The 21,358-nt window shown below is 47.1% G+C and overlaps 1 long non-coding RNA gene across 1 annotated transcript in view; it reads left to right on the top strand.

Moving 5' to 3' along the window:
- Window positions 1-771: 771 nt before the first annotated feature.
- The window catches only part of LOC136619803 (uncharacterized), a 30,388-nt gene continuing 9,801 nt past the window's right edge, over window positions 772-21,358 (top strand). Inside the window, exon 1 of the long non-coding RNA XR_010791044.1 lies at window positions 772-818. This is a non-coding gene — a long non-coding RNA (uncharacterized lncRNA). The remainder of the gene's footprint in view (window positions 819-21,358) is intronic.

Genomic DNA, 21,358 nt, shown 5'->3' with positions numbered 1-21,358 from the left:
CCCCCTCACCTCCATGCCAACCTTCATACCCCTCTCATCTCCATGCCAGTCCTCACACACACCTGAACTCCACGCCAGCCCTCCTACCCCCTCACCTCCATGTCATCCCTCATACCCCCCTCACCTCCATGCCAGCCCTCATACACCCTCACCTCCATGCCATCCCTCACACCCCCCTCACCTCCATGCCATCCCTCACACCCCCCTCACCTCCATTCCAGCCCTCATACTCCCCTCATCTCAATGCCAGCCCTCATATTCCCCTCCCCTCTCTGACAGCCCTCACACCCCCTCGTGCAGGGCTTCCCTCCGCAGCCTCCTCTCCTCAGGCAGCCTTGTGTTGTGGCTGACAGTCCTGCTCCTTGGTAACCAAGTACAACAACTAGTCCGGGCTGCATGCTGACTAGACCAACTTGTTACCCCCGTGCCGTACAGCTGACATGTCCTCCCGACCCCCATGCACACATACAGTATATACACACAGCAGTCTGTCTGTCTGTCGGGATATACAAGATATCACTGGCGTACATATAGGGGGTGCGGTTGCGACCCGGCCCCTGAGCCCCAGGGGGCCCACGGGGCTTACTTTGCAGTCAGTCAGGCGACACTGACTGACTGCACTTACTTTCACTATGGTCTCTGCGCAGGCAGGAAGCCTCTCCGGGCACATCGGCGCTCCTCCCAGGACCTCCGCTCAGACCCCTCCCCCATCTGGTTCTCCAGCACAGAGATCATCAGAGGGGAGGAGTCTGAGCGGAGTTCCTGGGAGGAAACGCCGATGTGCAAGAGGGGCTGCCTGCGCAGAGACCATAGTGAAAGTAAGTGCAGTCAGTGAGAGGGAACGTCCTCGGTATGATTAAGAGGGGGGTGAGTGAGGGGTGTTCTGTGTGTGATGGTGAGTGGGGGAAACGAGGGGTGTTCTGTGTGATGGGGAGTGGGGGTGAGTGAGGGGGGTTCTGTGTGATGGGGAGTGGGGGTGAGTGAGGGGTGTTCTGTGTGATGGGGAGTGGGGGTGAGTGAGGGGGGTTCTGTGTGATGGGGAGTGGGGGTGAGTGAGGGGGGTTCTGTGTGATGGGGAGTGGGGGTGAGTGAGGGGGGTTCTGTGTGATGGGGAGTGGGGGTGAGTGAGGGGGGTTCTGTGTGATGGGGAGTGGGGGTGAGTGAGGGGGGTTCTGTGTGATGGGGAGTGGGGGTGAGTGAGGGGGGTTCTGTGTGTGATGGTGAGTGGGGGAAACGAGGGGTGTTCTGTGTGATGGGGAGTGGGGGTGAGTGAGGGGGGTTCTGTGTGATGGGGAGTGGGGGTGAGTGAGGGGGGTTCTGTGTGATGGGGAGTGGGGGTCAGTGAGGGGGGTTCTGTGTGATGGGGAGTGGGGGTGAGTGAGGGGGGTTCTGTGTGATGGGGAGTGGGGGTGAGTGAGGGGGGTTCTGTGTGTGATGGTGAGTGGGGGAAACGAGGGGGGTTCTGTGTGATAGGGGGGAGTGGGGGGGCGAGGGGTGTTCTGTGTGATGGGGAGTGGGGGTGAGTGAGGGGGGTTCTGTGTGATGGGGAGTGGGGGTGAGTGAGGGTTGTTCTGTGTGATGGGGAGTGGGGGTAAGTGAGAGGGGTTCTGTGTGATGGGGAGTGGGGGTAAGTGAGAGGGGTTCTGTGTGATGGGGAGTGGGGGTAAGTGAGAGGGGTTCTGTGTGATGGGGAGTGGGGGTAAGTGAGAGGGGTTCTGTGTGATGGGGAGTGGGGGTAAGTGAGGGGGGTTCTGTGTGATGGGGAGTGGGGGTGAGTGAGGGTTGTTCTGTGTGATGGGGAGTGGGGGTAAGTGAGGGGGGTTCTGTGTGATGGGGAGTGGGGGTGAGTGAGGGGGGTTCTGTGTGATGGGGAGTGGGGGTGAGTGAGGGGGGTTCTGTGTGATGGGGAGTGGGGGTGAGTGAGGGGGGTTCTGTGTGATGGGGAGTGGGGGTGAGTGAGGGGGGTTCTGTGTGATGGGGAGTGGGGGTGAGTGAGGGGGGTTCTGTGTGATGGGGAGTGGGGGTAAGTGAGGGGGGTTCTGTGTGATGGGGAGTGGGGGTGAGTGAGGGGGGTTCTGTGTGATGGGGAGTGGGGGTGAGTGAGGGGGGTTCTGTGTGATGGGGAGTGGGGGTGAGTGAGGGGGGTTCTGTGTGATGGGGAGTGGGGGTGAGTGAGGGGGGTTCTGTGTGATGGGGAGTGGGGGTGAGTGAGGGGGGTTCTGCGAGCCGGCACCTGACTTCACTATTAGAGGTATGCTAGAACCGAGCCGCTGTATTGGTGACTGAGGGCTCAATGCCACAGCTGTAAGCCTACAACACTGTGGGAGACCACCGACATCTCACACATTTCCCAACCATGCACGCTGCCGGCAGGGACCACATATGGCCTTGTACAGGGGGATTCTTTTTTTAATTCCCCACTCTGTTTAGAGTGACAATGCGTATGAAAACAATGTAATGTGTATGGGCAGTGTATCATACAAGTGTACAGGGCTCACGTTACGTGGTACGCAGAGAAAGAGAGCATGCTGGGATTACCACGTGTGCATAATACGTGGTGAAAACCTGGTCGTGGACATGAGCCCTAACATGTGATAAAAGTTAGCTCATGCTGTCTCCAATGTATGTGTGCCTGTATTATGTATGTGTATATAGAATTATTTTTTTCTTTCCTGAGGAAGCAAAGCGTGCCTTGAGGCTTGTGTTCTGGATGTTTTAAAAATCTAAAACCCCTGATTACTAATGATCCATTGATGGGTCATTAAAAAAAACAGTAATGTAGCTAAAAGTGATATACAAGGAGTAGCTGTGAAAAGGAGTGGTGGGTGGACGGGTCTGGAAGGGGGCCCCAAGCTAAACTTTTGCACCCGGGCCCATGAGCCTCTAGCTACGCCCCTGCACAATATATATCACAGCTCATCCTCCCGTCTCCCCCGACTCACCGTGTTCCCCGCCAGTGATGACTGCCGCATCCTCCTGTCAGCAGCCCGGCTCCCATCACCGGAGTAATGTCCTCCGTCCGAGACTGTAGCACTGAGGCGGAGAGTGAGGCAGCCGAGGAGGAGGGCACTGCGGCAGCGGCCCCCATTCTGTAGGGAAGCAGCTGCTGGCCCTATTGGGGCAGATGAAGAAGCCATGGCTGGTGGCTGAGGGTTCTGCGATGGCTGTTACCTCACAGCCTGTCTCAGGGCTAGTCACACATCCGTATGTTTACAGCGTATTACATGGGATCTGGACGCCGTGCGATACGCGGTAACTCAACATCACTTACATTGCTGTACGCTTATCAGAAGGAACTGCGTAATACACAAGCACCATTAACCCCTTCCCGCTGCAGGGCGTAAGTTTACGTCCTGGGAGCGGGGTACTTCCCGCAACAGGGCGTAAACTTACGTCCTGGGGATAGCGCGGGATCACATAAGATCCAGCGCTATCCCGCAGCGGGAGCCGGCTGTCAGTCACAGCCGGCGTCTCGCTGCAACAGCGGGGGGGCATCAGAGATGCGCCCGCCACTGTTAACCCCTTCCCTGCCGCGATCTAAGTAGATCGCGGCAGGGAAAGAGTTCACAGAGGGAGCGCGGCTCCCTCTGTGTCTCCGGCCGGAACTCGCGATGTCATCGCGAGAGCCCGGCCTGTCACCATGGCAACAGGACGCCAGACACCGGCGTCCTGTATTGCCTATGCCTAGGATCGCTGTATAAGCGATAAGGCATGGGAGAGCAGTAGCTCTGCCATGCCTTATAACAGCGATCATAGGCACAGTGTTGTAAGTCCCTCAGAGGGACACAAACAGTGTAAAAAAAACAAAGATTAAAAAAATGAATTAAAAAAAAATGTAAAAAAAAGAGTAAAAAAACCATTTTTTATGCTTTTTCTCAGATTAGCATAAAAAAAGGTAAAAAAAAAATTAAATCCCACATATTTGGTATTGTCGCGTCCGTAACGATGCGTACAATAAGTTGCACATGCTTTTGACTGTGCACCGAAAAAAACGCTAAAAAAAAAGGTAAAAAACTGAGGCAAAATGCTCATTTTTAGCATTTTGCCTCACTAAAAACGCAATAAAAGTGATCAAAAAAGCCGTATGTACGCCAAAATGGTACCAATAAAATCTACAGCTCGTCTCGCAAAAAATAAGCCCTCATAGAGCTCTGTACATGAAAAAATAAAAAAGTTACGTGACTTTGAATGCAGCAATTTAGAATAGAAAAAAGATTTCCAAAAAAAGGGTTTTTATTGCAGAAAAGTGGGAAAACCTTTAAAAAAATATTAGAATTTTGGTATCGTTGTAACCGTACCGGTCTGCAGAAAAAATGGAATGTCTCATTTATGCTGCATGATTAACGGTGTAAAAAAAAAATTTAAAAAATCTATGGCAGAATTGATGCGTTTTCTCTCTCTGCTATCATTAAAAAAAATAAATAAATTTTACAATATAGTCTATGTACCCGAAAGTGGCACCGATAAAAACTACAGTTCGCCACGCAAAAAACAAGCCCTTGTACGGTCGCGTCGATGGAAAAATAAAAAAGTTATGGCTTTTGATAAACGGAGAAGAAAATCCGCCAAAACTTGTTGCGTCCTTAAGCCCAAAATAGGCCATGTCATGAAGGGGTTAATACGTGAGTTAGAGCCCATTATTCTCTATTGCCAAGCATATATACGCGTATGTATATACAATTACATGCATACGGGCGGGGGGTATACGCATCATCACTAAGGGGAGTATAAAAAGACACAGGTGTGCTGCGCATGGCGGGGTGCGTGAGTACACAGTCATGTGCAGTAGGATTTTGCCGCCATATGCACGGTCACAGCCGGCTCCACGCTGCGCTTTACACTTTTGGCCGTGTGAGCCCGGCCTTAGAGCTTCTTCACACGACCATATGCAGAAAAACACTCGCCGCAGCGCATTATAGTGAATTAAGTATATTTGCGCTCGTGTTTGCGTGTAGTTCTGTACTTTGTGCGAACGCAGGGCCAGGTCACACGACACACCCCTCCGTGGATTAAAAAACCATTTAGCTTTAAAAGCTCCAGATGTGTTGTATTCCCCGTGTTTTGCGCAGTGTTTCACGCTCCCTCTTGCGTATTTGCGCTCCTCCCATAGACTTCTCTGGGGGACTTTGCTGCACAAACCACAGGAAAATACAACAGTTCCTACTTTTGTCCAAGTACGCAAAATCCTCGTGCAAAACGCACTCATCGGAGTAAATACATTGACGTTCTATTACACCTTTGCTTTAGGTACGCAAAAGCATGCGCAAATATGGTCATTATGTTGGCCATCGCTCCCGGGCCTGGCGTCAGCTGAAGGTCTTCCTCTCTTCCCTCAGGCGGCTGCAGCCTACCGGCCATGCTGGGGCCAAATGTATGAGCCCCCCAGGCAGGGCATCCCTCTCCAGGTAGTCGGAATAATGACAGCCCAGTTCCCTAAGGGCTCATGTCCACGGGCAAAAGAAGAATTAAAATCCGCAGCGGATTTTAACTCTTCTCCTGCCCGCGGATCCGCGTCCCATAGGGATGCATTGACCACCCGCGGGTAGATAAATACCCGCGGATCGTCAATAAAAGGGATTTTTAAAAAAATGAAGCATGAAAAAATCTGGACCATGCTCCATTTTCGTGCGGGTCTCCCGCGGGGACCGCTCCCGCGGGCTTCTATTGAAGCCTATGGAAGCCGTCCGGATCCGCGGGAGACCTAAAATAGGAATTTAAAAGAATTTACCCATCCGGAGCGGACCGGGAAGGTCTTCTATTCCTCACGGCCGGATCTTTCTTGCTTCGGCTCGGCGGATGTGCCCGGCGCATGCGCGCGGCACGCCGGCGACGTGCCGAGTTCATCCGCCGGCCGAAAAAGAAGATCCGGCCGTGAGGAAGAGAAGACTTTCCCGAACCGCTCCAGATGGGTAAATTCTTTTAAATTCCTATTTTCAGCGCTCATGTCCGCGGGGCAGGAGGGACCCGCTGCAGATTCTCCATGGAGAATCCGTAGCGGGCCTAATTTTCCCCGTGGACATGAGGCCTAAGGGCTCATGTCCACGGGCAAAAGAATTAAAATCCGCAGCAGATTTTAACTCTTCTCCTGCACGCGGATCCGCACCCCATAGGGATGCATTGACCACCCGCGGGGTAGATAAATACCCGCGGATGGTCAATAAAAGTGATTTAAAAAAAAAAATGGAGCATGAAAAAATCTGGACCATGCTCCATTTTCATGCGGGTCTCCCGCGGGGACGGCTCCCGCGGGCTTCTATTGAAGCCTATGGAAGCCGTCCGGATCCGCGGGAGACAAAAATCAGATTTTACTCACCCGCTCCGTTTCTTCTCTTCGCCGCCGCGTCATCTTCTCTCAGTCGCGGCCGGATCATTTTGCTTCGGGACGGCGCATGCGCGGGGCACGTCACCGACGTCATCCTGCGCATCCGCCGGGCCGAAGAAAGAAGATCCGGCCGCGACGCAGAGAAGATGACGCCGCGGCGAAGGAAGTATCCGGAGCGTGCGGGAGGTGAGTTAATTCTGATTTATTCTGATTTTCAGCGCTCATGTCCGCGGGGCAGGAGGGACCCGCTGCAAATTCTCCATGGAGAATTCGTAGCGGGCCTGATTTTCCCCGTGGACATGAGGCCTAAAGGTGCCTACAGGCGGAGCGATTATCGTTCAAACAAGCGAAAGTGAATAAAAATCGTTCAGTCTAAACGCGAGCCAACGACTGGACGACAAACGATATTCATTCGCGTTTCATTCATTTTCTGCAGGCATATACGCCACCATCGGCTCCTTCACTTATTGTTCCGTTTATACAGACTGAATGATTCAACAATGGATCTGCCTGTCTAAACAGAGAGCACAAGTGAACGAGGCCGCGGTGACGCCATTCGCCCGGTCGAACAATAATATAATCGGCTCGTCTAAAAGGACCTGAAGACAACTTTATATTGAACAACCCGATAGCTAGGTTCAGTCTCCGGGGGACGGAGGTTGCAATTAGTTACAAACCCGCAACTAAAGAATAAGGCCAGTTTCACACGGCTGATAAGATCGGGTGAGATTTCTGCGTTGCGAGACGCACAAACATGAATCCCATTCATTTTAATAGGTTCATACACATGAGAGATATTATCCCACATGGCAGCACGGTGCTATGTGAGAAACAGATCGCAGCATGTTCTATCTGGCTGCGATATCGCCCATTGCTTATTGAAAGCAATGGGAGAACGCGGTCATCCTCCATTACAGCAGCGGCAGGAGATTCCTTCATCCTCTCGGGGAATCCCTTAAGATGTGGTGGGGAAATCCCTTCAGCCCTGACTGGGGTGAAGCGATTCCCTGCGGGGATGAAGGAATCCCCTGCTGCTGCTGTCACAGAGAATCTCCCAGAGTTCTCCCACTGCTTTCAATGGGGCTGGCGCTGCTGCCACATGAAAATGCCTCACATCCACAGGTCTTTCACATGACCTTCTGTAACTAGTGCTGCTTAGAGTATATACAAGATTACTACTTGTACCCATTAGGCTGTGTTCACATGGTTGGACCTCCTGTAACTAGTGCTGCATAGAGTATATACAAGATTACTACTTGTACCCATTAGGCCGTGTTCACATGGTTGGACCTCCTGTAACTAGTGCTGCATAGAGTATATACAAGACTAGCTGATATACCCGGCTTTGCCCGAGTTAATTTGGTACTGGTGTTTATCTGGTGTTCACACGGAAAATCTTACGAAGTCGTGGTTACTTTAGAGATACTGAAGAAAAACATATGTTCACCATTTTGCATAGTTCTCTGCGTTACCCAGGAAACACCACGTGGAGGAAACCATGCGACGTTTCCTTTATATAAAATGTCATCAGGAAGTGAGAGAATTAGATTACGTACATAAAATTTGGACACTAATTCTTTTGCGCTTAGAATTGACTAATCGAGTTGGGACCCATTAACTTTTCATATTTATGACACAATCAATGCTTGTGTCAAATTTCATGTTTTTATGACATTGGGAAGTGAGAGATTTTCATTATCTACGTAACATTTGGACGCTAATTCTTTTGCACATAGAATTGAATAATGGTGTTGGGACCCATTAGCTTTTCCTGTTTATGACAATCAATGCTCGTGCCAAATTTCCCATTTCTATGACACCGGAAAGTGAAAAAATTACATTCCGCACGAAAAATTTTGAAGCCAATTCTTTTGCGCTAGAATTGAATAATCGAGTTGGGACCCATTAGCTTTTCCTATTTTGGAGATAATCGATGCTCGTGCCAAAATTCATGTTTCTACGATATCGGGAAGTTGGAGAACTTTTGGCGAGTCAGTCAATCAGTCAGTGAGTCAGTCAGTCAGTGAGTCAGTGAGGGCTTTCAGCTTTATATATACAAGATTACTACTTGTACCCATTAGGCCGTGTTCACATGGTTGGACCTCCTGTAACTAGTGCTGCATGGAGTATATACAGCATTACTACTTGTACCCATTAGGCCGTGTTCACATGGTTGGACCTCCTGTAACTAGTGCTGCATAGAGTATATACAAGATTACTACTTGTACCCATTAGGCCGTGTTCACATGGTTGGACCTCCTGTAACTAGTGCTGCATAGAGTATATACAAGATTACTACTTGTACCCATTAGGCTGTGTTCACATGGTTGGACCTCCTGTAACTAGTGCTGCATGGAGTATATACAGCATTACTACTTGTACCCATTAGGCTGTGTTCACATGGTTGGACCTCCTGTAACTAGTGCTGCATACAGTATATACAAGATTACTACTTGTACCCATTAGTCCGTGTTCACATGGTTGGACCTCCTCTAACTAGTGCTGCATGGAGTATGTACAGCATTACTACTTGTACCCATTAGGCCGTGTTCACATGGTTGGACCTCCTGTAACTAGTGCTGCATGGAGTATGTACAGCATTACTACTTGTACCCATTAGGCCGTGTTCACATGGTTGGACCTCCTGTAACTAGTGCTGCATAGAGTATATACAAGATTACTACTTGTATCCATTAGGCCGTGTTCACATGGTGGAATCTGCATTAGTCTGTGTGCACACCTACCGTGTGTACAAGTTGCGCCCGAGTGATTGGGGTTTAACTTGCATCGGACAACACGCGGACACTTGTCCATGTGCTGTTGGACTCACTTGGATATAGCACATAGCCATGCATCAGCGTGATACGGACAGGAATAGAGCATGCGATGAGTTAGCGGTCCTCGTTAATCTGCATAGACCCATAGGCTATAATGGGGTCATGTGCTGCCCGGGATTTACCACAGACAGCACATGGCCCAAAGGCTTCATGGAAAGAAGAGAAGTGACATGTCCCTTGTTGATGTGGATTCCGCAGCGGTGTATCCACATACAGACTGAATGCAAGTAGTTGGTGTGCGTACCTACGGCAGCTCTAATCCAGATCCATGTCAGAGATCTACCGTTAACATGCAGATTTATGCCATGGATTTCCATTGAAGTCCGTGTTGGATGTTTCTGACGCTGAATATGGCCTGACTACTGGAAGACGGGGAACAAGGGGTCTGGTGGGACAACCGTCATCGGTGGGGGGCATCAGGAGACGTCAGCAGCAGGCACAAACTCTTCAGCTACTTGGTTTATGCAGGTTGAAAACAGACAAATATCCATCAAGTCCAACCTTACTAAGCGATTAAAATCACGCCCGCAAAACGTGACCAATGGTTTCACAAGCCGACATCCACAGAAGATCTGTACTTAGCTCTCCAAGATGTCTGGAACAACCTCCCTGCCGAGCTCTTTCAAAAACTGTGTGCAAGCGTTCCTAGAAGAGCTGATGCTGTTGTGAAGGTAATGGGCGGTCACACCAAATACTGATTTAGATTCCTCTCTTCACTCACTTTGCATTTTGGTTTTTGATGAAACTGAGAACACTTCTTCTCTTTCTGAAAGCATTCTCACTTTGCAGCATTTTTCACACCTGCCTACGGTCTCCCTCATAGAGACATTTTTTACCACGACTAGAGCGGCGTTTTCAGCATCGCGGTATAGCGCTCCCATTGTTTTCGATTAGACCGCTCAGACAGCCGCTCGATTGCAGTGACTTTTAGCACTGTGATTTTCCAGCAGGGTTTGTTCTATTTTTGAGCGTTTCGCGTTCCTCATCAAAACTAAAGTAAAATGCTGCAAAGCCCCGCAATTTAAATCGTAGCGCTTACCACAACGCCTGTGTGAGGGAAGCCTGAAACTACTGTTGTTGTATGTGTTACATTAAGATTAGAGATGAGCGAGCGTACTCGGCCAGGCCCTTTTTTCGCCCGAGCGACGCGATTTTCGAGTACTTCCATACTCGGGCGAAAAGATTCGGCAGGCGCCGTGTGTGAGTGGGGGGTTGCAGCGGGGAGTGGGGGGGAGAGGGAGAGAGAGGGCTCCCCCTGTTCCCTGCTGCTATCCCCCGCTCCGCCACGCCTCCCCCCGCCCCCCGGCGCCCCCCGAATCTTTTCACCCAAGTACGGAAGTACTTGAAAATTGCGGTGCTCGATCGAGTAATTACTCAAAACGAGTAGGTTCACTCATCTCTAATTAAGATCAAAATGTTTGAGATTCTAAAACATGAAATGACTTGGAAGTTCTGACAAACACATATATCCCACATACAAAACACGAGGCACAGGGATTACAGAATAAGGCCGCGCTCACACCTGCGTGACGGTCAATTCACGGTTTCCATTTTTAGAGGAGAGAAAAAATGATTTATTACCCAAGTGATTTCAATGGGGTTTGAAAAATAACAGAAAGGCTTCTGTTTGCCTTCATTCTGTCAGGCCTACGTTTTTTAAACAGAAAAATCACGCTGCAGACTGCGCTATTTTATCATCCAAAGAAACGAAAATCTAATGAAATGGAAGCATACGGAAGCCTTTCTGCTTTATTGAAACCCCATTGGAATCAATGGGGAAAAAATGGATTCGTTGTTTTCTGTTTTATTTCAGTTTCTGTTCTCCAAAAATGGAGCAGAGAGACGGAAACCCTGAAGCGACCCCAACGCAGGCGTGACAGCAGCCTTATACTGCTAGAGAAGACATTTGTCACATCTTAGAGAAGCGATTCGAGGAGCATCTGAGACCTTCCGGAATCAGCAGTAGTAATACTATAATAATGCTGACTAGTAATACAAAGTATAAGGGCAGGATCAGAATCTCCATGATTTTGCTGTGATTTGGTGATAAATCCAGTCTCATGTAACACTATCTTGCTGCAGGTTTGTATTATATAGCATCTTGTAAGATCCCCGATGAATATCCTTGGTAAGGGCCTCAACACACGGGCCGTTATGTGGCCGCATGATGGGACGATACGAAACCACTGATCACTGGTTTAGTTTCCACTACCGGGACGCTCGCATGTTGTGTGCAAGAAGAGTTACGGCAGGACCCGTCTTTTCACGCTCACACACACTGGCGCGAAGTTCGAAGAGTCAGAATATGTTGGGGTTTTTCTTGTTTTTTTTTTTTAAAACCCCGCTTCATACGCTAGAACAACAGGAGCTAAAATAATTCATGCAGATTAAAAATCAGCTTCATCCCTTTTAGCAGTGATTACTTGTGTGCAGTGACCTCTTCTTCTGCTTGTGTAGAGCTTGTTGACCACTAGACGCCTCTAAGACACACAGAAGGTTTTTCTTGGGATGTAAGAAGCTGGATGGTCATATTAAGGAATTGCCGACACCTGGACCGTTCTGACCAGACTGTTAGGAGGTGTTGGGACCAGTGGATGTGTAAGGGCACACAAGGGGACTGGGCTCAGGACCCCCTCGACAGACCACCAGTAGACAACATCATATGATCGTTCGACAAGTATGAGCAGTTCAGAAACAGGTGACACCATCGTTAGACCCCTGCATCTGTTGTATCCATTTCCAGGTGTTTGGCTAAAGGACCTTTGGTCTCATGGCACACATGATGTGTACTGCCTTTGACACCCACCATCACCATTTGTAGTGGTGTTATGCACGATTAAACTGGATGCTACAAAGTGGATTCCAGTTGTCTTCAGCGATTAATCCAGGTTTAGTTTGGGCATTGATGGCGGCTGTGTTCGTGTTTGGAGACCTGAGGGTGAACACTGCAATCCTGCCTTTGCTGTGGAGCGGTACACTGCTCACACTGCTGGTGTGATGATCTGGGGGCCATTGCATGACAGTCGGCTACCGCTAGTGGTGGTACGAGGGACAATGGCAGCTCAGTGATATGTTCAGCACATCCTGCAGGCACATGTGTTGTCTCTCATGGCGGCCTCCAACAGGATAATAGTTGGCCGCCCACAACAAGGGTTTCTAGGAATGTCTCTACAACACTGTCACACTTCCATGGCTGCCCAGTTGCCAGATTTATCGCCAATAGAACATGTATTGGACCATCTGGGATGCCAACTTCGACAGTCTACGAGTTTGCATGTTCTAGAGGCTCAATTACAGCAAATGTAGACCTCCTTCCTTGGTCTCTCACAACTCACAGCCTCTCCCACTCACAGAGATGGCAATACTCTTGATCTAGTCTTCCTCCGTCTCTGCTCTGCTTGCCACTTCACTAACTCCCCTATCCCGCTCTCGGACCATAACCTCCTCTCTTTGCCTGTCAAGCTGCCTAGAATCTCATCAGACCCACCAGCCTACCATATGTACAGGACCTTCAGACCGTTCACACCCAAAACTCTGGCATCTCCCCCTCCTAATTCAAATAGGCTATCATATCCCAACTGCTAAAGAAATCGACTCTTGACTCGACCGATGCTGCCAACTACCGACTCTTCTCAAATCTCCCCTTCATCTCCAAATTATTAGAAAGCCTAATTTACTCCCGCCTTAAAAGCTATCTATCAGAAAACTCTCCTCTTGACCTCCTACAGTCCAGCTTCTATCCTCTACACTCGACAGAAACTGCTCTGACTAAAGTGTCAAACAACCTCCTAACGGCTAAATCGAGGGGCAACTATTCCCTACTGATCCTCCTCCCTTGCTGTTGGGGTCCCCCAGGGCTCAGTCCTCTGCCCCCTTCTTTTTTCCATTAACACAGCCACTACCATCAGGACAGACCATCAGGAGATTTGGCTGTCAGTACCATCTCTACACCGACGACACCCAGTTATACACCTCCTCTCATGACATTACAGCACCGTTTCTTCAGTATGCAACCGGATGTACGTGGTCTCTAACCCTATGTCCACTCTCTACCTTAAACTGAACCTCCCAAAAACTGACCTTCTCCTGTTTCCGCCCCCTACTAACCGACCTCATCCTGACATCTCCATCTCAGTGTGAGGCACCACAGGCCCATTCGACTCCAATCCCTCCTTTACCCCTACATCCAATCTCTGGCCTGAACAGTTCGCTTGCACCTCAAGAATATTGCTGCGCTCCAGTCAGCAGCTCTGTCCAGGTCTTGGACAGCTCCTCTGCTGAAACCTAGCCATGCTTCTCTGTTTCCCTGTCTTGTCCCCACCATGTTCCTGATTAGGCCTCCTATATAAAAATGGCCATGCTTCTGTTTCTGATTAAGCCTCTTATATAAACCAGGCCATGTTCCCGCCTCCTTTGCGTGAATATTGTGCCTCAGCAGCCATTGATCAAGCTCTACTACTGCCTGCTTCTCTGCTATTCAACGAAGACCTTCTGATAAGACCCCTGGCTTCCCTTCCGACAACGTGACCCACTTTCTCCATTTCTAACTCAACACTGAGACCTTCTGATACCGACCCCTGGCTTCCTTCTTGACAACACGACCCATCTACTCCATTTGTTCTGCCCATAAGACCTCCTATTGCGGACTCCTGGCTCGTCCCCAACTACTCTTTCCACATCTGCGGCTGCTACACCTAATGCTCCAACCCAGTACCTAAAACAGCTATAGAGATAATGTATGAATGTTCCTTATGAGAGGAATTATATACAACTGTAGAAGTGTCATGAGGATTTTTTACGGGGGTTCCAGGAGTAGGTGAATGAGCAGATTCCGCCAACCTGGAGTCTTAATGCCACACTGTATGTGAATGATAGATAATAAATGCAAGGCATTGGTTGGATGTTGGCCAAGATACATGAGCCCACTAGCCACTTCACGGTTCCTTGCGTTGTAGTGGGTCCCTACACTAATATAAATGCATCACAGAAGGGGAAATCAAGAATTAAAAACAATCACAGAAAATGGCCGTTACTTACTGAGTAAGGAGTGCATATAGATGCATCCTCTCACCATGCAGGTAGCTGACCACCAAATGGAGGAGCCAATAACACCTGTGCAGGAGACCGATAAAACAACCACTCACACTGCCTCTTGATAGTGAGGGGGGTCCTGCACAGGTGTTATTGGCTCCTCCATTTGGTAGTCAGCTACCTGCATGGTGAGAGGATGCATCTATATGCACTCCTCAGTCAGTAATTAACGGCCATTTTCTGTGATTGCAATGGGGCCGCCAACAGCAGCCGTGGCCCCATTGAGGGCAATGGACACAGACCTGCATTCATGCATGTTTGTGCATGTACATGGGTGCGCGGTTTTGTGTGCACCTATGTATGTACAAGCTCATGTGAATGCACTCTCATGCTGAAAAAAGACACATCCATCCAGGTGAGCCTATTACTCCCAAATGTTGATCCAAAGGAAGGCAAATAAACAAACAAACAGTGAGGTAGAAGCCAATTTTCCTCAATGAGGCTGGATGTCCATGGGCGAGGTGTCATTGCGAGATTCGTGGCAATAAATCGCACACGGAACTCGCATGCCAGGATTACTATGGAAAGCGTAGCCTACTGCACACAAGCAGAAAATGAAAGCGATTTTTCCGCTCGTGTGATTAAAATTGCTGCATGCAGCGACTCTTCGTGGTGAGCCTATCATTAATATAGGCTGATCGCGAAGACCTTTTATTGCTTCCCCCTCCTCCCCTATGGCAGAGGGGGGAGCACTAAGGCTGCCTGTTCATGGGTGTTGCGGTTTTACGCCCGCGGGCAAGCAGATTTCTGTCGTGGAAGGACACTAAAGTCACCGCAATTATCCTATCATTATGATAGGTTCATCGAGGAAAATATCGTGACATGCCGCAAATTTTATACTTGAGCGGAAAATTGTGGCGGATTTCCATTTGTGTACATCGGGCTGCGCTTTCCATAGTTGTCCTATGGCAAGCGTTCATTGTGTTACCCGCATGTGGATTATCGCCGCGGATAACGCAATGCAGAATTGCCCGTGGACAGGAGGCCTTAGGGCTTTTACCCACTAGCGTTTTTTTCATGCTGCAATATCGCTGCGTTCCCATTGAAAAAAGCGCAGCGATATCACAGGGGAAAAAAAATCCTCCATGACTCCAATCTGGCGATTAGAATAATCCTCGGATCACCAAACCTTCTGTAGTAATCAGTGATATAACATGTAAGATTGTATCGCTCAAGAAAGGCGTCCAGGCCCCTCTTATATTCTTTTACCAACTTTGCCATCACCACGTCCTCAGGCTGAGAGTTCCATAGTCTCACTGCTCTTACAGTAAAGAACCCCCTTCTATATCGGTGTAGAAACCTTCTTTACTCTAGATGTAGAGGGTGCCCCCTTGTTACAGTCACAGTCCTGGGTATAAACAGACGATGGGAGAGATCTCTGTATTGTCCCCTGATATATTTATACATAGTTATTCGGTCGCCCCTCAGCTGTCTTTTTTCTAAACGAAATAATCCCAATTTTGATAACCTCCCTGGGTATTGTAGTCCGCCCATTACGTTTATTACTTCAGTTGCCCGCCTTTGTACCCGCTCAGGCTCTGATACGTCCTTCCTGAGTGCCCCTAGACCTCTTTTAATGCATCTGATGATCCTATTTGCCTTGGCAGCAGCTGCCTGACACTGGTTACTTCAGTTAAGTTTACAGTTAACTAAAACCTCCAAGTCCTTTTCCATGTCAGTGTTACCCAGTGGTTTCCCATTTAGTGTGTAATGGTGACATGTATTTCCCTGCCCATGTGCAGAACCTTATATTTATCATTGTCCCTGCCATTTCTATGTTTTGCCTCTAGGTGGCAGAACTTACCTTACTATGATTTTGTACTTGCTATAGGGCACAGAGCTTTCCCTGTACAGTTCCACAGAGTTTATGGTTAAAAAAACCAGACAAATCCCATTACTATAAAAGTAGTTATTTTATATGAAACATAACTATGTTTTAACCAGCCAGCTCCTTTGTGAAGACCCGATGTCCAGGTGCGGATTTTAATTATAAAATCCGTGCGTGTCTCCTGCACAGGAGATCTGCGCGTCTTGCCACCCATAGGGATGTATTACCATCCGCATGGCAAGTAAAAGCATGCGGATATGATTTTTTTTCCAGTGTGCGAGATGCACGCATAGGAAGGAATCGCAGCATGCTTCAATGTCCAACAGCGACGGGTTCTATTGAAATCAATGGAATCCACCCTCACCACAGCACACCTGCAGCTGTCACTGTGGAGGTGCTACAAATCCACAGGAAAGCAGAAGATTTGAAGGAGAAAAAAAAAGCCCAGACACATCCGCAGTGCTGAAGAAAGAAGATCCAGCCTGTACGGAGGGGAGCCGCGCTGGATTCGGTGAGGTAAGATAATGTTCTTCTCCTCTCCATGTCCCCGGGCACACAGGGATTCAGCAGTGTAATCCGTGCATGCAAGTGGACATAAGGCTTTAGGATTAGTTTTGACCACTCACAGATACAACTGAATATACAATTTATTCCACCATTATGGTTATAGTGTACAATCCACATGAATTAGGAGAAACAGAAAGAAACATAATTGCGGTTTCATGTCATGGTCAAAATTCTTGCAAATGGTGCAAATTTTCAGCAGTTTTTTCCTACATAGATAAGTGATAATGATGCATTATAGTAGCAGCATTCTGCTGTTTTATTACAGCTAGGCTACTAACATGACCAGCCTTTGCAATGTCTTAACCCTTTCCAATCCACTGTCTGATGTCTGAAGACATTATGATTTAAGGCTGTACAGCTCCGATGTTAGAAGACGTCCATCGGGGTTCTCTTACTGTATATTGCCAGCCTCTCTGCTGTCGGAGCCTATCCAACGTGTCACCTCATGCAGTACTTGCTTTAGCCAACAGATAGCGCCATTGTATAACGGCAGAAAAAGAGTAAGTCCCCTAGGAAAACCAGGATACAAATTGGATTGGAAAGGGTTAATAGTTGTAATAATGGTATAATGATAAGGTCTTATGATTAAAAAAAGATCAATTGATTAAATGTGTTATAATTGAGAAAGCGACCTGGCTATGTGCTAGGAAAGTAAAGGGTTTTAAAGAATACCAATACCCCTTCCCTTTTATCCATATGGCCCAGACTGCGATCATGACTTCTCCCAGTCACAACCTGTGTCTGCAGAATTTGACACATAGACATCTGTGACTCCTCAATTTTCTAGCCACCTGCCTTTGTTTTGCATACTTCTACATAATCTTCCTATCCAGAGTGGCCCAGATAGTAATAAAGCATAAGAGTATTCCCTTTTTGTGCTCTCTGTAGGCACCACAGAGTAAGTACCACTTTTAGTGCCCCATACAAAGTAAAAGTGCCTTCTTTTATACTCTCAGTAAGTAATAAAATCCTATACGGGCTCCTTTAAGTAACAATGCCCCTACTGTCCCCGTTCAGTAATAATAATGCCCCTCATGGCCACCTTCTGGTAATAAAAATAATGCCTCACTTGTCCTTCTTTTGGTAATAAGAATACTCCTCCTGATCATAATAATAATATCCCCTTTGCCCCCTATTGTATGCATTAAAATTAAAAACCACATACACTCACCTGGGTTTCATGGTCACGTAATCGCTACGTCTAGTGCCAGTCCCTAGCATTGGTGAGGCTGGAGACTGATTGTAGCAACCACGTGACCGTGTAATGTGAAAATCAGTGCAAAACCAATGCTGAGTGAACTTCAGAGCCCATGAGCCGAGAAGACAGACCCAGGTGAGTAAATGTGTTTTTTTTATTTTATGTCACTTCTGCAGTCAAATTTAAAAAAAATTGTCACCCCCAGCACCGGCCCCAGGACCCAATCGACCCACTGGGAATTTTCCTGGTGAGTTCACTGGCCAGTCCACCCATGCCTATCATCAATAGAAGACCTGAGAACAAAGATCCCCATTTCAATTTTCTGGTTTCGCCTGTCGCTAGCTGGTAATTTGACTCATTTTGACCACTACATTCCTCACTGTTTATTAGCAAGAGCTAACCTACTGGCAGAAAGCTACACGATAAGATGTGCCGCTAAAGTAGAGGATGTATATATACATTGTAGCTGCATGGTGCATCAACAAATACAAATGCTGAAGGGGTTAATATTTGCAGTTTCAGTGCACTGGTGTTGATTGACAGTTCCTGATCAATTCTGAATTAAAAGGGATTTTAATATCATATAGCTACAAGAAAAAGTAAGTGAACCCTTTGTAATTAACTCTTTTTCTACATTAATTAGTAAAAAATGTGGACTGGTTGTTATATACAGGACAATTATAGACAAACAACTGTAGTTGCCTGAGGTTGGGGCCCCCACAGCTCTTGTTTGGCTATCTCATGTGGAATGTGTATGTGTGTATGTCTGTGTCATTGTTGTCCCAACCAACTTGTATGTTCTTGCACCCCTGTCACCCTAACCTGCTCTGTGTGTTGTGAGCGGTTTCTGTCTGGGTTAGGATTGATTGGGGGGCAGAGTTTAATGTAGGGAGAGAGACAGAGAAGAGAAGATGTGGTAGGAGAGATCGGACACAAGAGGGAAAGCTGAGTCTCAGACCAGCCAGTCTGAGCCAATCACAAGCCAGGGAGATAGTGATACAAAGATGGTGGACCCAGCCGTCAGAGAGACTTTTTCCTCCCTGCAGCAGCGAAAGTACGAGTCAGAGCAGACCCCACGGAATCTGGAAGGAACACAGGCCTAGGCATTGTGAGTGCAAATTATCCCAACTAGGTCAGAAGTCCAATAATATTTGTGTATATTTATTAAAAGCGCCAAAATTGGGCAATTTTTTTTTAAATTCTCATTTTTTCACATTTTCAATTGTAATATAATAAATATGTACAAACATACTGTACACATTTTTGCTAGGATATATATTTCCATCCGTTTACCTTATTTTGGATGCAGATTTGAAAAGCTTTCGTTTTTTTAACCATTTAGAAGCCGTACAAATTTAACATTGATTACACTGCCCAATGATGATTTTGTTTCGGCCTCAAAATTAGCGTATTCTTATGTATTTTCATCTGCTGAATTCAAAAATCAACATAAAAATGACCGATTTGGAGATACAGTGACATATCATTTCTTAGAGTTTACATTCTTATTTTGTTGGAGGTTTTTTTGGGGTGGGGGTAGTTCTCACACCTCTCATCTGACATAACACAACGTTCTCCATATGTTTGTAGGTTATAAACATAATAAGTGTTGCTATGACTGAGTTTCATATTGTTTTTGCTTTACCTTTTCTCAGAATTTCTGGTTTTGGAGTGCCTTTGAAGTGTAACATTTTCTATATCAAAATGCCACAAAAATGTGTAAATTTAGTGAAGAATTTTTGTTACATTTGTGGTGAAATTACATTTTCGTCTCAGAAACGCAATCTTATAAAGACTGCCTATCAGCATTATTTTGGTATGAATGTAGGGGACCAGGATACGTCATGGGCTCCACATATATGTTTCAACTCTTGCTCAGTTAAACTACGAGATTGGCTGAAAAATAAAAAATTATCTATGGCTTTTGCCGTGCCTATGGTTTGGCAGTAGCCTACAAACCATACAGATGACTGCTATTTCTGCTTGACTCAGCCTATAAAGGAAGGATTGTCAATGAAGAAAACAGGAACAGTTCAATACCCAAATCTTCCATCTGCTATTCCACATTCAGATAGTTGACCAGTTCCTATTCCACCCCAACATTATGAGTTTAAAGTAGAAACTGAAGAAAGTGTGGAAAAAGAAGAACTCAACAAGCCTTCCACATCCCATGACCCTGACTTTGAGGTAAAAGATGATACATGGCACAGACTGAGTCACGCGGAATTGAGTGATCTCATTCGAAAGCTTGACTTGTCAAAGGAGAAGGCGTAACTTCTAGGGTCAAGACTACAGCAATGGAGTCTTCTCCAACGTCAGGGGGATCTGCTTCTTTTTTTCGGAATAAAACCAATCTGGTTGCTTGCTGCGACGTTAATGGCTGGATAAAATGTTTGAATCTGAACCATGATCCAACTAAATGGAGGCTATTCATAGACTCCTCCAAGCTTAGTTTGAAAGCTGTATTACTTCACAACAGCAACCGTCTTCCTTCTTTTCCTGTTGGTCATGCAGTTCACGTGAAGGAGACTTTTATGCAAACATGACAGCCCTCCTCGACTCAATTAAATATGCTGAACACAAGAGGAAAATCTAAAAGTCATGGTTGTACTCTTAGGAATGCAACTGGGGTACACTAAATACTGTTGCTTTTTATGTATGTGGGACAGTAGGGATAGGAAAATATTTGAAAAGAGGTCTGCAGCACTTGGAGTAGGGATAGGAAATCAAATTACATTCAAGCGGACTGGCCTGCAATAAATCTTGACTCTGCCGAGAAAAATGTCGTTGCTGAGCCTCTTGTGGACCCAAAAGATGTTCTTCTTCTACCCCTTCATAAAAAGCTTAGTTTAATGAAAAACCAAAATGGTAAGAATTTTGCCATGGATTTTGGTGCAGTTTGCCTTAGGTCTTAAAGGTTGAATTCTGCTCTCAAAACCCACATACAGATTTAGAATCCGCCATGTACACTCATTGTCAAAAAACAATCTCTCCCATAAGAGAAGTTGTTGGAATGGAATGAAACTTTCTCTCTGATATTTGATACAAGTAAGTGATTACAATATCAGTGCAAAAGGATAATTAATTGTGAAAAACTGACCCCTTGAAAGGAGGCACTAGTACCCTGCTGTATCGTCTCTATCTTGCATACAAGATTTGATAAGGGGGAGCATGGAGGCTCTAGTACCCTGTTGTACCGCCTTTTGCTTGCATACAAGATGTCATAAGGGTGGGCATAGAGGTCTAATACCCTGTTGGGCCGCCTCTAGCTTGAATGCAAGATGTGATAAGAGATGCATGAAGGTTCAAGTACGCTGTTGTACTACCTCTAGCTTGGATGCAAGATATGATACAGGTGGCTATGGATGTCAGAGAAATTCTAAGTACAGCACCAATCAGGCCCACCCCACTTGCCCCGCTGCCGGCGGTAAAGAAGAAAACACCACACACGGAAGTCTGGTATAGTTCCTCACACGGGGACATGACTGCGCCGCGCGCTTTATTACAGATTACAT

Source organism: Eleutherodactylus coqui, chromosome 3 (assembly GCF_035609145.1).
Source record: "Eleutherodactylus coqui strain aEleCoq1 chromosome 3, aEleCoq1.hap1, whole genome shotgun sequence".
Lineage (NCBI taxonomy): Eukaryota > Metazoa > Chordata > Amphibia > Anura > Eleutherodactylidae > Eleutherodactylus > Eleutherodactylus coqui.
This window is presented reverse-complemented; position numbering and strand designations above follow the sequence as displayed.